General features: G+C 35.2%; 1 pseudogene across 1 annotated transcript in view; it reads left to right on the forward strand.

Moving 5' to 3' along the window:
• Positions 1 to 15,185, forward strand: part of LOC309642388 (small ribosomal subunit protein eS27 pseudogene) — a 71,721-nt pseudogene extending 56,536 nt beyond the window's left edge. Inside the window, exons 2-3 of the transcript XR_014268608.1 lie at positions 6,227 to 6,392; positions 13,276 to 15,185. The product of XR_014268608.1 is annotated as a small ribosomal subunit protein eS27 pseudogene (transcript). The remainder of the gene's footprint in view (positions 1 to 6,226; positions 6,393 to 13,275) is intronic.
• Positions 15,186 to 15,627: the final 442 nt, after the last annotated feature.

The raw sequence follows: 15,627 nt of genomic DNA on the forward strand, positions 1-15,627 counted from the left end.
GAGAGAAGGCACCAGCAGGCATTTCTCAGAGTGTATTGGACAAAAGAAAACTTTAAATTATTTTCAGTGAGCAGAAGTATGCAAGTCATAAAGTGGTGTTGCTTAGGTCTCTAGTCAAGTCTGACGCAGCTGGAGATACTAGGAATTTTCAGAATTAACACTGAAAGCCTTGATAACATGCAAACAATGCAATATGTATAGCTAAAACTGCATAAAGGAAGAGATAGCCTGAAAGTAAAATTAGGATAATGAAGAGATTGAGGGGCTCTAGCCATTCCTCATCAAGGTTTTTGCTAGGATTTGAAATGGAAACAGGAGGAGACGGCTCATCAGTTTTAGCTTGATGCACATATCTATTAATATTAACTGGTTCAGTAAACTGTTCAAGATTCTCTTTAGAGGCTCTGTGTTCAACAATTAACAGTGAATACTTTCGTATCATTAAAATCCCAAATTAAATAATCCCTCCAAACATTTTAAAAGTAGATATCAAAACCAGAATAACTCAAAGGGTAACTATAATGAAGATTTTGGTGCCTAAAATGGGCATTTCTAGTAATCATCAGAGGTTCCAGATTCTGTTTTAACAAAGCTTATTATAGTGTGCACTTATACACTGCCTTGGATAAATCCTGAGTAATCCTTCCATAAAATTAAGGCATGTAAATTTCTACCAACAGTCACTAATCCTCAGAAAAAACATTCCTAAATAGTACACTAATATGCACATAACTCTAGTAGTCATTGCAAAATATTTATGAACAAATATTTTCATTGCCCTCATTCAAGGCAAATATGGCCATATAATTTTATTTGGCCAATAAAATGTGAGCAGAGTCTTATGTCACTTCTGGATGGAAGTTTTAAGAGCCAGGACACAAGTTCATGTTTTCTTTTTCTCTATCTTGGCAACTGTCAACTGAAAAAAATGCACAACCTGAAAGTTGAGAGTTATGTTTTATTTGGCTGACAAAACTGAGGACTTAAGCCTGGGACACAGCATGTCAGATAATTCCAAGAGGCTGATCCGAAGAGGCAAAGGTGGAGCCAGGATACATAGGAGGTTTTGCAACAAAAGACCAAGTTGCTGGAACATCAAAAGATTACTGTTAATTAAAGAAAACCAGATATCTCAAGTTAAGGAATTTAGTGCTTTTCTATGTATGAGAAGATGCAAGAGTCTGGGCTCACTGAAATCATTCCTTTGATATGCACCTCAGATATCTGGGGCCAGTGTCCTCTGTTTTCTCATCATGAGTCTCCTCAGTCTGCACTGTACAGGGTAGGGGGTGGGGGTGACTGGAGCAGTGGCCATTTGTTTCCATCCTGAGTTCCCTCAGGGCTCACCGGCCACTGGGAGGCTGTGATGTGATGGCTGGATGGCTGCAACAGCCTTTGTTTACTGATATGGCAGGCAATATTTTTCATTCACACAACCTGTGACATTTCAGATGTTGATTATTTCATTAGCCTTCTTCTCAAAATGAAGAAAACAGAGAGGATGCCCTCCAGCCAGCCAAAGATGGACATGCAGTGTGAGCAAGAAATTAACACTTGTTTTTACTTAGCCATCAAGACGTAAGGATTATTTATAACTGCAGCATAACCTAGTCTTCTTGACCGATACAATTGCACACTAGCATCTCTCTAAAGGCACTAGCATGCCTTTGCTTAGAATATACGGTATTGATACTACAAATGACCCTTTTCATATATCAGGTTAAATTTAACAGTAATTGCAATTAATTAAATACACCTTATGCAGTAACAATCTTCAAAAAGAACTGAAGTTTCTCTGTATGGTATGATTCCCTAGTGATTACATAGTGCAGGTCAGGGAACCCAAGGGAGTTTCATGAAGGAAACAGCTTTCAATCATCCACATCAGTGAGAGCTGTGCATGGGTCACAGAATGGAACTCAGCCTCATTAACAACAGAAAGCAATGGTTGTAAGACCTTTAAAAAACAAAGAGTGAACCCTTCAGGCTGCAATCAATAGCTCTCAGCAGCAGCAGAAGCTCTTATGTGATTATGGCTTAAAATACAAATTACTCTTTTATTGACAACAATCTTTTTTCAGTGATCACTAAACTCTCTCCCAAATCTTAAATTTTGAAATTCAGAACAAAAAACTTGCAAAAAAATTCTTACCTTAGCATGGTTTTTTGAGTTCATGGAGAACAATGCAGAGAAATGTGGAATTACAATGACTTAGTATGCAAAAGATTTATTACCCTAAATTCAGAAATACATTTTTAAGAAGGTGTGAAACAAATATTTTTCTTTCTCAATATACCTATGTATCAGATGATAAGTTATTTTAAGGACCCAATAAAAAGCTTATTCTCTCCACATGTACCTGTATTTGTGACTTTCTTTTAAAATCACAACTACCTTTAATGATTTCAGAGCATATAAAACATGTTTTCATTTGGCTAGTAATTATGCCATTTCATTTTATTAAATTCAGCTATCTCGAGGTTAATTTAAAATCATCATTGTTAATTTAAAATCATCACTGCTTTCCTGGATTCTTCTAGGGAATTCCGTAGTTCAGGAATTCAGCAATAAACTGTTTTACGTCACCAAGGTCAGGTACTTATCTTACCAGAGCAGGAGGAATCAAACCAAGGGATTGAATTAAATAACTTAAAATGCTTAATATTCTAGCAGTCAGCTCCTAAGGACCTCTGAGCATTAGAAAAACACATTTAGCACTGCTGACATATTAATTCCAAGACAACAGTTATGAGTCGACTGGGGGTTGGCCAAAAAGTTCGTTTGGGTTTTTCTGTAAGTTATTATGGAAAAACACGAACTTTTTGGCCAACCCAGTAAAAGCTGTGTCTGGATGAATCATATTTAAAATCCACTTATTCCAGATTAAAGTCAAAGGGAGTTTTAATAAACAATTGGCTGTTTAGTAGCAATAAGATGAAGAATGCTACTCTACCCTCATTGTTTTCTTCATCTTCTTTCATGATTCCTCCATGTCAATACAGTGTTGTTGACCTAAAAAATGCGTAAGAAAAGCAAACTCTTTGATATGAACTTCAGCTTTGTATTTGATTTGAAAGAGGCACTTTTGGTCTTCTATATTAGTACTGTAAATTTTATAGTATAAAGAAATGTTGGTCGTATCAATGCAAGAAAATACAGTGTATAAATGTCTAATGTTCTTCAATATATACCATGTGATTTTCCAAAAGCTTAACTTTTCTGTGAAAAACTTACTTTCTCTTGTGTGGACCAAGTATTTTAAATGGTCATTAAAAGGCAAAAAATTCTGTATTCTACTTTCACTGACAGATCTAAGTATAATTTTCAGTAGATTGGTTCAGCATGCGAAATGGTGGGTTTCATAGACTGTGACGACTATATAGACCTCAAACTATCACTTACCTCAAACTTTCATTTTTTTGATAGTTAAGAACTTAGGCCAGGAAAGGAGGAATGGACAGCACATGGTGATACAGGAAGGCAATGGCAGAGATAGGACTCAAAACCAAGTTTCATTTCCATTGCACCATACTTCCCCAACATGTATTTGTAGTAGCAAAATATGTACTAGAATAATATAGCAGAATTTCTAGTGAAAATATTATTGGATCAGTATTATTGTGAACACAGTATGTGTTTTATTCATATTGACTACTTGGCCTCTTCAAATATGTGTTTGGCCAGAGTTACCTATCCCTTAGTCTACTTCTCACCTTATTTTTTGCCCTATTTTAATAAAGCTAGAACTGAACTCTCACAAACAGAAAGGCAAATAAGTGAAAGAGCTTGCTGGTAGCCATGGAAACATATACTGTAGCATATCTCCAACCTCTCAATGGTGGACTCAGTTAAAACCATAGAACACACTACTATATATAAAATAGATAACTAATAAGGACCTACTGTATAGCACAGGGAACTCTACTCAATACTCTGTTATGGCCTATATGGGAAAAGAATCTAAAAAGGAGTGGATATGTATATATCTATGGCTGATTCACTTTGCTGTGCACCTGAAACTAACACAAAATTGTAAATCAACTATACTCCAATAAATATTAAAAAAAAAAACATAGCAAATGTTTGCACAGTTCACATCACACTTGAGCTAATACTGCACCCATTGGATTAAGAAATCTCTAGAGCATTTGTCAGACTGGTATGTGGCATGAAGACTAAAGAGTCTTCTGAGTTTGTACTAAGTTTCAGGAAAGAACTCATCTTATCTGACTGAATAAGAAAGTCTTAGTCTTCAGAGAAAAGGGTCAATTTTGAGCACATCTTTGTCTTTGTCACTAATATTTGTCTCCCAGAATAGATCAGCCCCTCATTGCTTCATATTTTAGGCCTACAAACCACAATAAATCTGTAGATAAAAATTTTAAAACCTTGTTCACTAAAAATTCTGTACAGCAGCTTTAGGGTAAATAAGCATAAAATGATGATGAGGAGGATGAGGATGGTTATGAACTAACACTAAGTAAAACAAAAGGAATGCTACGATTCACTTTGCAACAGAACACCAAAGAGTTTACCATCCTAAGGAACATGCTTCCTTATCTCTATAAGATGATATTGCTGTCCAGTGAACAAAGCAGCGATCTGTGAATGTTGGGCAGGAGACAATGACACAGCACTATTGCTTAGCAGGAAGAGAGGATGTCAGACCCCTCAAGAAATACTTGAGTATACTTCCCAGAAATACCTGGAGGTGACCCTAAGGTGGACTAAAATATTGCATTAAAAGTACAGGTGAGTGTTAGATGAATTAAATTATTACTAAAACTGTGAATCCTTACTATTCATAAGTTGGAGTGGTCAAGAGAAACTCAGGTTGTATATGCAAGCTTCACATATACAACATTTTTTTTAATGTATATTTTAGTAGCTACTGAAAGGACTCTTGATGAATCTGATATCTGATGTAGGATAACTCTATCCAAATCACTTGGTATCTTATTCAAGCAGGTTTTGTTTTGTTTTGTTTTGTTTGCTTTTTTTGGTTTGTTTGTTTTTGAAGGTACCCAGAAGTATACATACTAATTGAATAGCAGAAAGGAGGAGGTAAAAATAAAGAATCTTCTTTGGGATCTAAAAAAAAATTGACTCCAGTCTTGGGACTGAAAGTCCATTACATATTGCCATTTGGGAGACAACCATCCAACCATGCATTCACAAATATAAATTATTCTAGCATGTTAAACTTTGTAATGGCAAGTACCATAGCTTGTAAGATTGAGAGATGTGTAATACAGAGTCCCCCATTGCCCCAGAAAAAATCTTTCCATAAATTTGTACCTTAGTTGATACCTTGATTTTTCCACCCTACACTTTGATTTGAAGCTTCAGTACAGTAACCTGGTAAATAACAAATTATATTAATTACATGAATATATCTTTCTCAAATCCTATAAGCACTGTTGCAGGAAAGAAAAAAGGTATAAAAAAAGATATCCCATTTAAATATATATTACCTTCACATAAAGTGTTTAAAAAGCAAAACTAAACTATATATTTTTGAGGGCATACATAGTTACTAAAACTACAAGGAAAGCAAATTTAAGGTAGTAGTTACCCTATGTGGGGAAAGTGTACTTACTGTGGTCTTATGGAATGTTGGAAGTGTTATATTTCTTGGCTATTATGTCTATTTGTTAAAATGTAAACTTGTTTTATGTACTTTCCTGTATATGTTCTCTATTTCATAGTTAAAATATTTTTAAAATATTCTCCATCTTCAGTAAGCAAAATAAAACATTTATGGGCTTGATAGGAATGGCGCCCTACAATTTTGAGACAATAGATCTCACAAGATGTCAAAACAGCATAGTGTCCTTGGCAGAGTTTCTTCATTTTCTTGTTTGGTGCTCTTACGTTAGTAGAATAATATTAATAATCAGTGTTGGTTTTTTAAAAATTATTACATGATGGCTGTTTATACCCAGTTATCTTATAGAGAGTTTTATAAAATACCCCTTTGGTTTTTTAATCACAATCCTCCCTCTGTGATCACTGTAAAAGGCAACTGAACTGGGCTTAACTGAGACAAATCTTAGAGATGGGCTCCAGTGTGCATCATCCTCATCTCAATGAAAACCTCTGTGTTCTTGTTAAATATCTAAACTAGTAAAGCATTCCTCAGAGATGTGCTGATAGGATTTCCCCAGGGTCTAAACGCCTGGTGTCTCAAATCAGCCACGTTGATATTTATTTCTTCTTTGTCAGGCTTTGACTGCCATCTGTCAGTCAGATGCAGATCCAGTTCTCTGGGCAGCCCCGTCTGGTGTTGGACTCATCTCTGCGGGCTGGCTCTTCCTTTCTGACACACTCTGCTGCAGCCGCTCAGGCAACATCTCTTTCCCTGGAGACAGGAATCCTTCCAAGGTTTAAGGTAAGCCTACCTGGATTATTTACTACCATGATAAGGGATACTTATCTAGGATAGTGTGATGAATAACACCTCCTTCTCAAGGGTCAGTCACTCTTTTTGGCTCTCCAATTATATGATAGAAAGTAGCTTTTCTAGCTCTAAAGCTACATGTTCTCCCCGCACCAGTGCCACCAACCATCAATTTCACATTCTCAGGCATCCAACTAAGATTCAAACTACTGTGTCTGGATGAGTAGATTTACAGAGTTCAGAAAGGCTACAGGGTACATCATCATAAATGTGTAAAGTACTTATAGAAAGGGCATGAGAGAATGAGGAAACATTTCTTGTTCACAGACCTAGAATTGACTCCTGGCCCTGCCGCTTACTAGCTGTTTTGCTCAGAGCAGCTACTTCATGGGGTAGGTATATATTGCAAATGCTGAGCACAGGGCATTGCATATAGTAAATGCTCAATGACTGTGAGCTATTATGTTATTGTCACTGTTACACTGAAAACTTCAAATCTTATGCAAAGTATGAGCAACTATTTCCATTTTTATAAAAATCCACTCAGAACATCGTAAATAAGACCCAAAGCCATATAAAATTGTAAACTCAACTAGGCAAACTCTGGCAAAACATTGAAGGAAATTATCTACCTATTCATCTTGCCCAGATGAACCTGAACCCTTGCCTTTCCCCTTTTTATCATCTTTCTTTTAGCATTCAGTAACTTTCTAACAAATCTCAGCTCTATGAAATTCCCTTTAATCCCACAACTGCACTCTAAGAGGAGAGAAATTTATTAAAGCTCTTAATCCAAACTCTCCCATTCTGTGTCTAATTTCTCTAAAATTATTATCTCAGCTATGTTTTACTTAGGTAATTTAACCAACTAGTCCACAGACATGGGATCCTGAATGTCAGTAGATTCTTTCATTAACCTAATGAAACCTGCATTTTAACAGCAATAATGGATAAGAAGTACCATAACATATGACCAAAAAAAATTAAATAAAAATTTAAAACTATTTAATCAAGAAAATAGTTTTGATTAAAATAGTTTTGATTAAAACTATTTAATCAAGAAAATCTTAAACTATTAACAAACATTTAAATATTAGGGCATTAGCAAACTGGGGGGAAAAAAAGAGAAATAGAACCAGTTTGCCACAAAATAAGAAACAAATAAATGAAGCAAATGACGATTCTAGCCACACTATGATGTAGACTCTGGAGAAGAAACAAAATAAAAGATAATTGCTCAGAATAATTGTCCATTATGCTCACACTTAGAAAATTTCAGTTCAGTCATTCTGGAAGAAAAAAATTATAATTTGATAACTCTTTTACATACAAAAGACTTTTATTTCCCTTTTCAAAGACTTTAGGGAATATGCAATTCATAAGAATAATATAACCTATTGCTAATTAAAGAAACTTCAACTAAAATAAGAGAATTGATAGCTCTGATTTCTACCTGTCAAAGGACTCCTGCCATTCAAGGGGCCAGAATTATAGAATCAACAAATTCTTTCTGTTCACTAAAACCAAGAAGAATGTGTTGGCTTTAAGAGGCTAATTTGAGGGCCACAAAGTGTATCTGTGGTGTTACAAATAATGGTTACAAACCAAGGCCCAGGAGATAATAAAGTAGCCAAGATCTAAAAAGAACAGAGAAACTCAAAGGATAAGGTCAGTATAACTAGCAATTATAATGGTGGGTTATTATAATATGAAAATGGCATAGCTGGATCCAAACAAAGACAGAAATTAAACATATATAAAAGTGACAAGAAATAATTAGAGGTGAAACCATTGATCTTGTGGGGTCAGGGTCTGGAGGCAGCCAGTGGCAGCTGGGAATTGGGCTCCTACCAGGTAACAATAGTTAAGGGTATTCTCTTGGATGGCGAGGCAAGCCTGGCTCACTAGGTAAATCCAGAAAGTGAAGTTAAGCATTGTAATTCCCAGAAGGATCCTGAAACCAAATCTCTGTTTTAAGCTATAACCAGGCGTCTCTGGAATATAAAGATGTAGCGTTGTGAACAGAACTAAGCCAAGTACCAACTAGACTTGTGAATGAATCTACAGTATCTTCACATCATCCAAGGGCATCATTTTTTAAAATGCCTTTAAGAGACTGGGTTCTGAACTAAGGTCTGTTAGAGAGAATGGAAGAAACTTAACAAAGGGAAGGGGGGGAAAGAGGAAAGATTAGAGGAAAGGAAAGAAGCAATAGACCAAAAGAAAAAAAAAATGCAGTTAAAGTGAAGCTTGAACACTAAAATTCCAAGAAACGTGAACATATTTAGTGTTAAGAAACTTCTTTTAAGTTAAAACTAATGATGTAGTAAAACAATAGAAGATAGAAGATAGAAGTGAGCATAAAAGTTTTTCCCTGGGGCTTCCCTGGTGGCGCAGTGGTTGAGAATCTGCCTGCCAATGCAGGGGACACGGGTTCGAGCCCTGGTCTGGGAGGATCCCCCATGCCGTGGAGCAGCTAGGCCCGTGAGCCACAGTTGCTGAGCCTGCACATCTGGAGCCTGTGCTCCGCAACAAGAGAGGCCACGATAGTGAGAGGCCCACGCACTGCGATGAAGAGTGGACCCTGCTTGCTGCAACTAGAGAAAGCCCTCGCACGGAAACGAAGACCCAACACAGCCAAAAATAAATAAATAAATAAATAAATAAAATTAAAAAGAAAAAAAAGAGTATTCTTAAAAAAAAAAAAAAAAAAAAGTGTTTCCCTGATAGTTAAAGCTTGACAACATCTAGATTGTGTTTCTGAAGATGACAAAAGTAGTGAATTATTTTTCACATCATAATAAGTATTTATGGCTATGTATGTAGGATTTTAAAGAATAACCATGCAGTAACATATTTTACAGTTTATAATGAGAAGTGAAGAAAGTAAAAGGGAAGAATATATGGAAAAGAAAATTGAAGAAAAGTCAGGAAAGAAGAAAAAGGTAAAAGGGGTGGGTAAACAGAAAGCAAAAATTATAAATATGGTAAGAATTCTAAAGATATAAGGAATCCCAACTAGTGTAATTTTTCAATCACTAGTTGGACAAAGAAAACTTGCCTTATAGTTCGTTTGCAAGAGAGAAATATAAAACGAAATTTTCAAAATGAAGAAAATATCTAAGGTGGACACAATAGGAAATCGATCATTTCATCAAAAAAATCAATAAGTATTCATCAATAATTGATTCATAAAATCTGATGTAGCAAAAATATTTTAGGATAAAAATAGAGCTCAAGGAAAAATTGAAAATAATGAGAAATAATATTACATAATAATAAAAAAGCAATAGGCTAAGAAGATAAAATAATATATCTTACATGATCTTAAAATGTCACTCTACAGATCACTAATAAGTTGCAAGGGGAAAAAAAAAAGCTATAAAGTTGAGAAATCAAACAGGCAATCAATAATTAAATCATCAATGAAGCATAGATGGACACCTCCAGGTATGATATTCTAACAAAGACAAGATAATTCTTATAAGGTATTCAGGCGAGAAATGCATCTGATTCTAGTACTGAGAAAGCTTTAGACAGACCCAAAATAGAATGTATTCTTTAACTATATCAATATTGTAGGAGCAAAAAAGGCTGTGTGAAACTTTAACAATCAAAATAGATGAAGACATGACACTTACATGCAGGGCCTCGCATGTTGGTCCTGACCCCTGAACACAAACAGCAAAAAGAGACTGAAGAAAGAGGCAGACCCCTCAAGACTGATAGGTGGCAGGTTTAACAAGCAAGAGAACTTATATATGAGGCTTGTCTTGGGTGGCCATAAGACAAGTAGATCTCTACACCTGCCTGCCAGAATCTTAAAAGTTTATACAGAGGCCTTAACTGGGTTCAGTCACATATACCATCCAGATGATCTCAACAACACAGTGCTCTCTCAAGGCTGCATCCTTGAAACGGCTCCCACTATGGGTAGAACATACACTCCAAGGAGAGGGGAGGGGGTGAGGAGGCTTTGATTGCCCAGGTCCAGCTCATGGGACAACTGATGGTCACATCCTTTCAATGACCTATTCCAACATCACATACTGGAGGAAAACAAATACAATGAAACACATTGAGCCAAGTGACAAAATTGAAACATGAATGGTATATTAGATAAAAATTTGTGAAGACACATGCACCCCAATATTCATTGCAGCACTATTTACAATAGCCAGGACATGGACACTTCATAAGTGTCCATCGACAGATGAATGGATAAAGAAGATGTGGTACATATATACAATGGAATATTACTCAGCCATGAAAAGGAACGAAATTGGATCATTTGTAGAGACGTAGACGGACCTAGAGTCTGTCATACAGAGTGAAGTAAGTCAGAAAAAGAAAAACAAATATCATATATTAACGCATATATGTGGAATCTAGAAAAATGGTACAGATGAACCTATTTGCAGGGCAGGAATAGAGATGCAGACATAGAGAACGGACATGTGGACATGGGGTGCAGAAGTGGGGGGTGGGATGAATTGGGAGATTGGGATTGACATATATACACTACCATGTGTAAAACAGCTAGTGGGAACCTGCTGTATAGCACAGGAAGCTCAGCTCAGTGTTCTGTGGTGACCTAGATGGATGGGATGGGAGAGGGGGTGGTAGGGAGGTCCAAGAGGGAGAGGATATATGTATACCTATAGCTGATTCACTTAGTTGTACAGCAGAAACTAACACAACATTGTAAAGCAACTCTACCCCACCCACCAAAAAATTGTGTATCACTTTTAAATTTAGTGAAGTTGTAAACTCTGGTTATATAAGCAAACTCAAGTGAGCTGTAGACTCCTGAGCCATGTTTATTATTGTTGTTTCAAGCTATTAAGTTTTGAGTTGTTTGTTATGTGGCAATATTTAATTTGTGCACTTAATTCTCCTTATATCAGTTATTAGATCACCACTTCACTTCCTAAAAAAGACTGATCTTGCTGCTAAACTTATAGAAGTTTTATGCTTACTAATGATGAGAAGCTTCATTTATTTTTCAATTTATGTAGTTATTCAGCGAACATTCATTAAGCACCTACTACCTGTAGGGCATTTCTCAAAAGCCTTGGGACGTTGCAAAAAAAAATGCTTGTGTTCTCCTGGGCAATGAGCAAGGCTGTTTATTACTAAAATATTGCATATGACTCCCCCTGCAGGAATACCTCCTACAAAAATTAGGTTGTGGTAAGTGTTATGTGGCTTATCTAGGATTATGTGGCTTACTGAAAGTCAGATAATGCTCAGTAGATAAAGAATTGATTATAAATATGTCTCTGTTGGGGGAAAAACAAGGTAATTAAGGGTTAGAATGATTGTAATCAGAATGAAAAAAATAGTCTCCAATGTTTTCTTCCTTTTGTGTTTTCCCCACAGAGATGAGAATAGCATGTGAATTGATTAAACAATATTTACATATTGCATTTGACTGATGTGTCTCTACTCAACCACCACCTTTTGTTTATTACATTGTTTTTGAAAAATACTGCTGCATCAATTGTACTCTAAAGTTCCTTCATTGTGGATTTTATTGATTGCATACTCAGGGTGTTATTTAACATGTTCCCCTGCCCCTTACATTTTCTGTAAGCTAGATATTAGATGGGGAGGTTTAGATTTATTTAATTTCAGTTTTCTGGCAACACATTAAAATTGCCAGAGGAGTTATTTATTTTAATAATAAAGAAACTTGCCCATTTCCAAAATCGTTATTCATGAAGCCCAGAAGGTGTGTGTGTATGTGTGTGTGTGTGTCTGTGTGTATATATATATATATATATATATATATATATATATATATATATATATATATGACGGTTTGTTATACAGCTAGGCTCCTAATAAGCTTTTTCCCCCTGAAGATAATGCTGACAATCATAGTTCTAATATTATGTTTGTCTTCCAGTGGAAAAACTTCAAACATAAACAAAACTAGAGCAAATAGGACAATGAACCCCCATGTAGTCATTACCAAGCTATCAAAAAATCCACAATCTTGTTTTATGCTTCTAAACTGGATTGTTTTGAAGTTAATTCTACAAATTACACAGTTTTTCTTTGATTATGTATGTCCTTACATTTAAAGGAAATGACTTTTTAAGATAACATAACTTCAATAATACTTTAAAAACAGTAGTAAAATATAAGTAATTAATACAATTAAATATGCTACCAGCATTCAAATTTTTCCATTTTTGTCCAAAGAAAGTTCATGCACCAGCATTTAGCTAAGTCTCAGCTTAACATACATGTTCGTTCCCTCTTTTTTCTGTTTTAATTAATTTATTAAAGATATTGGATCATTTTTCCTATAGTGTTCTCACATTCTGAATTTTGCTAATTACATGCTATGAGGTATCATTTTATACACCCCTGCACTTTCTCTAAACTGTTAGGTAGTTAGATTTTTATATAGACTCAGTCTATTTGTTTCAGGTCCTTTTTTTTTTTTCTTTCTTTCTTTTCTTTTTGGTACACTATGTCATACCGGTGTTATGTGCATCGATCAAGAGGTAAATATTACCTAGTTGTTTCACTTTTTTGTAATATCAATGCCCATTGATGATTATTGTTTAGTTTCATTATTTGATTATATGTTAAAAAGAGGTTCTATTCTAATTCTATTTATGCCAGTTTTATCAATTGCAGAGAAAAGCAATGATACATTGCATATGCATCTTCTACAGGGTAGTGCTCAGATTACACTCCCATGATTCATCTAGAAAACTAGAACCTGCCTACTCATAGCTTCCCAAGACTTTAGTTTATTCCTGCATAGACTGATTGTCAGAATGTCAATCAATCATTAACGTGCATTAAGTATAGGCATACCTCATTTTATTGTGCTTTGCTTTATTGTGCTTTTCAGATGTTGTGTTTTTTACAAATTGAATGTTTGTGGACACCCTACATGGAGCAAGTCTATCGGCACCAGTTTTCCAACAGCATTATTTTTTAATTAAGGTATGTACATGGTTTTTAAAGACATAATGCTTTTGCATACTTATTGACTATAGTATAGTATAAACATAACTTTTATATGCACTGGGAAACAAAAACTGTGTGACTTGCTTTATTGCAATATTCAGTTTATTGCAGTGGTCTGGAACTGAACCCTCACTATTGCCAAGATATGCCTGTACTTAATATAATCCAAGTTCTCTCCTAGGTTATGAGGATGCAGCAAGGAACAAGAGAGACAAAGTTTCTTCCTTCTTTAATAATAAAGAAACTTGCCCATTTCCAAAATCATTATTCATGAAGCCCAGTGTACTTCATATCCTACTAGGAAATGATTGAAAATAAGAAATACAACAATTTTTTATTCTGTTAAATGCTGAGAGAAAATGTTGAGTTATTGATCAGCCTGAGAGTGTGCTTTATAAAAGGTAGTCCTTTCCTCCCAATTATCTTCTTGAACCTTGCCCTAATCTCCAAATGTCTATCTGAAATACCATGGACTCAAAATGGAAAATCCAGTCTTGGTTTAGAGCAAAACTAAATTAAAGAAAGTAGTTAGTTTTGGTATAGAATGAAATGAGAAAAGGTGGATTGATGTGTCTTTTTGTACCCACATCTACTGTCTCTGACATTCATCAACCATGCTTATGATTTTAAGAGCAGCAGTATTCTCCTAATTAGATGGTAGGTAAGTAATGATTTATTTCAGTGAATTCTATGAGGCCTAGTTATAACAGCAAAATATATAATTGAGTATGTTCTCTAAAAATAGAGAACATTGTGTGTATGCATGTGTTTTTATGTGCAATGCTTTGAGTGAGAGGCATTCGCCCCATGCAAGAAAGAAAGAACAAAAGAATGGAAAGAAGGAAGGAAGGAAGGGAGGAAGGGAGAAAAGGAAGGAAGGAAGAAAGAAAGAAAGAGAAGAAAGGAAGGAAGGAAGGAAAGAAAGAAAGAAAGAAAGGAAGAAAGGAAGAAAGAAAGAAAGAAAGAAAGAAAGAAAGAAAGAAAGAAAGAAAGAAAGAAAGAAAGAAAGAAAGAAAGAAAAGAAAAGAAAAGAAAGAAAAAGAAAGAAAGAAATCAAGTCTTATTTTCATGTCTTGCCCATCGCTCAGAGCCACTTAACACTCCCCAGAAATCCGTTTCCTGAAATACAGGAGAAAGGCAAGATGGGAAGGTCAACAAGAGTTGAAGTGGAGATTTTGGGGTCTATTTTTTAAGAATCAAAATATAATTAGAAGGCTTTGAAAAATAATTGAGAAAAATTTTTCTCATAGCTCAATGACTTTGAGCTCTATGAGTCAGGGTTCTCCAGAAAAAAGAATCAATTAGATATATAGAGATATGTATGAGAGGAGATTTATTATAAAATTGACTTACATGGTTATGGAGGCTGAGAAGTCCACCATCTGCCATCTGCAAGCTAAAGAATCAGGAAAACTGGTGATGTAATTCAGTCTGAGAATTGGGGAGAGTGATGGTGTAAGTCCAAATCTGAGTTCAAAAGTCCAAAAATTAGGAACATTGATGTCCAAGAACAGAAGAAGATGGATGACTGAGCTTAAGCAAAGAGAAAGAACTCACTCTTCATCTGTCTTTTTGTTCTGTTCAGGTCCTAAATGGATTGGATGATGCCTGATTCAAATGCTAATTTCTTCCGGAGACACCTTCACAAACACAAGCAGAAATAATATTTTACTAGCTATATGAGCATCCCTTAGCACAATCAAGTTGACACATAAAATTAACCATAATAATAAATATTAAGAAAATATTGGCTATTTTTTTTCTGCTTAGAAAATAAAATTCTTCAGTTAATATGTGCTAATGACCTACCAAGTCACATATTAAAAATCCTCTTTTTATTAATGAGTCTATATAAGGTGGTAAGTAAGAGCATAGATTTGGAGTCATAAAAGTCTTTCTTTTTTGGCCATATTGTTCCAGGTGCAAAGTTAAACAACTAGAGTTCCAAACACTTCATAATCATTCAGCACAGTTGTCACACTTGGATGCCCTAGGTGAGTGAGAATTTCTTGCTTATACCAAACAACATGTCAGTGCTGCAAAGAATATACCAATCTAGAGTATAGAGGATTCAATGCTGGATAAAGTAGCATATTTGCAGAAGCTGACTTGGGTTTTTGGAAGTATACAAAAACTTTGCATAGAATGCTTATTGTGCCTAAGATATGTGCAAAAAATACTAGGCATTACCATCCTTAATTGCATATGATAACTTTGTGATACAGAGATGTAA

This window comes from Balaenoptera physalus (assembly GCF_965194825.1).
Source record: "Balaenoptera physalus genome assembly, chromosome: 14".
Lineage (NCBI taxonomy): Eukaryota > Metazoa > Chordata > Mammalia > Artiodactyla > Balaenopteridae > Balaenoptera > Balaenoptera physalus.